This window comes from Argentina silus (genome assembly GCF_951799395.1).
Source record: "Argentina silus genome assembly, chromosome: X".
NCBI classification, from domain to species: Eukaryota; Metazoa; Chordata; class Actinopteri; order Argentiniformes; family Argentinidae; genus Argentina; species Argentina silus.
In genome coordinates, this window is record NC_139653.1 from 9,549,886 (window position 1) to 9,552,334 (window position 2,449).

A 2,449-nucleotide genomic window follows, 5' to 3' on the forward strand; every position below is an offset into this window, starting at 1 on the left:
GATCATGCTGATATTCCATCCATAGATCTGCCGTGCCAACATTTCCTCCAACTAAATAAGGACAAAACCGAGATAATTGTTTTCGGTGCTAAAAAAGAAAGGCTGAAAGTTACCCAACACCTTCACTCTCTGTCCTTGAAAACCAAAAACAAAGCCAGAAATCTCGGGGTTATTTTAGATTAGGACTTACATTTCGACAGCCATGTCAAATCAGTAACAAAATCGGCCTTAAAAACATAGCAAGACTAAGAGGACTCATGTCCACTCAAGACTTAGAAAAACTTGTACATGCCTTTATGACTAGTAGTCTAGATTATTGTAATGGTCTCCTTGCAGGTCTTCCGAAAAAAACTAGGCAGCTTCAGCTTGATCAAAATGCTGCTGCTAGAGTTCTAACAAAGACCAAAAACTGTGAACACATTACACCAGTTCTTAAATCCTTACATTGGCTTCCCATATGTCAGAGAATTGATTTCAAAATACTGCCGCTTACCTATAAATCACTATATGGCTTAGGGGCCAAAGTACATCACTGACATGCTTTCACTACGCAAGCCTTCTAGACCGCTAAGATCATATGAGACCAATCTGTTAATGATTCCCAGAGTAAATACAAAACATGGGAAAGCAGGATTCAATTACTATGCAACAATTAGCTGGAATAAACTTCCTGAAGACTTGCCCCAACTTTGACCACTTTTAAAACAAGACTAAAAACATTTATGTTCACTTTAGCTTTCAGCTAAATGTTAACTGCCTTGCACTTTTAACTTTAGCACTTTTTTTGAGCTTCATTTCTTTTACATGTTTTACATTTTTTGCACTTATATTATTTTCTTATTTCATTTTATTGTATGACATGTTTTTATGTGAAGCACTTTGAGTCTGCCTCGTGTATGAAATGTGCTATATAAATAAAGTTGCCTTGCCTTGCCATGCTCTTAGATTTTGGGCTGAAGGTTAAGATAGTTATTCATTTTATAATTCATAAATATGATACATTATGTAAATATGACATCAAAGAAAATCATTGCATCACCAGGGGGGAGAAGATGTAGGACTTGCGGCGGGGGGCTTGGGAGGCGTCCCTTATTTCTCCACATAGAAGGTGGCAACCCTATTTCAGGCTGAACTGATAGTAAAGTTACTTTTCTACATACATTGCAACCTGGCTTTTGTTGACAAGCTATTCGATCTGAGAGAGAAAATAGAGCATTTGATCCCTTGACCAACAGTCAGGCCATTCATCCAATGTATTTATAGCAGTATACTGTTATTATTCAAGGCATTTTATTCTTAATTTCATTTCAATTTAGTCTATTTTAGTATTAATTTTAATTCATAATTGCATGCAGCCAAAATGCAACAGGTGTAACAAAAAACTCCTGGTGGCACTCTATCCTCCTTACCTGTTCTCATCATGGACTGTCATGTGACAAAAATGGCCATGTGGTCAAGTAAAGTATTTTGGTGTATTTCCACTTATGAACACAAGGGCTACTAGGGCGTACTACTACAAAAAATTATACACACTATACAGTTCCATTTATAACACTCACGCTAGCTGTGTTTTCTAGCACACTCTTACAGACGTCCTATACACACACACACACATTGTCCGACCTTTTGTGCCTACAGGGGACCATACCATACAATTTCAGGAAAATCATGCTAGGCATATTAGCATGCTATTTCCTGTTGATTGCAATGGGTCTGCTTGTGGGGACCAGGATTTTGGTCCCCATGAGGACACCGGTCCCCACGAGTTTGGTGTGCAGTCAGGTGTGTGTCCCCATAAGGATAGAAAAACAAGTACACACACACACGCTTGTTATCAGACCTCTCCACTCTGACTCTGACCTCTTATACATCCGTCTGCAGTTTCTGTACCATCTGTGGGAGGAGACAAACATCACAGCTTCACAACTGATTGGCTAATGACCGAACACACACGTCACACCCCTCAACACACTCTTCCCATTGGTCCAATGCTAAGGATACCGACACAGAAAGTGTCTGCTGGTGTTGCTTTTGTTTCAGCAGTTCTATCTCTCTGTATCCTGTTCATCTTGTCTTCCAGAGCAGAGTTCATGTCAGCGGTTCCATCCTGTCGAGAAGGTTCAGGGTTTTAACAAGCCTCCGTTGCAAGGAACACAAACATCATATATTAGGCGAGAGAAGATAAATTACACAGTCCTCCTATTCTGTCATGTCTAGCCAGGGCCAGTTGCCCTGATCACATGGCCTGTCCAGGTAAAACTCTTGGCACTGGTACAATGATAGGCTATGGCCATGTCTTGCCATAGTACAGTGATAACCATAGCCATGTCTTACCATACTAGGACACTGTCCAAAATCAAAGTGCCCACTTCAGGTGGGACGCCATCCACAATTTGGGGATCCAGTTTGTACCAGACATCATCCATGCCAGGCTGAATGTCCTCCACAA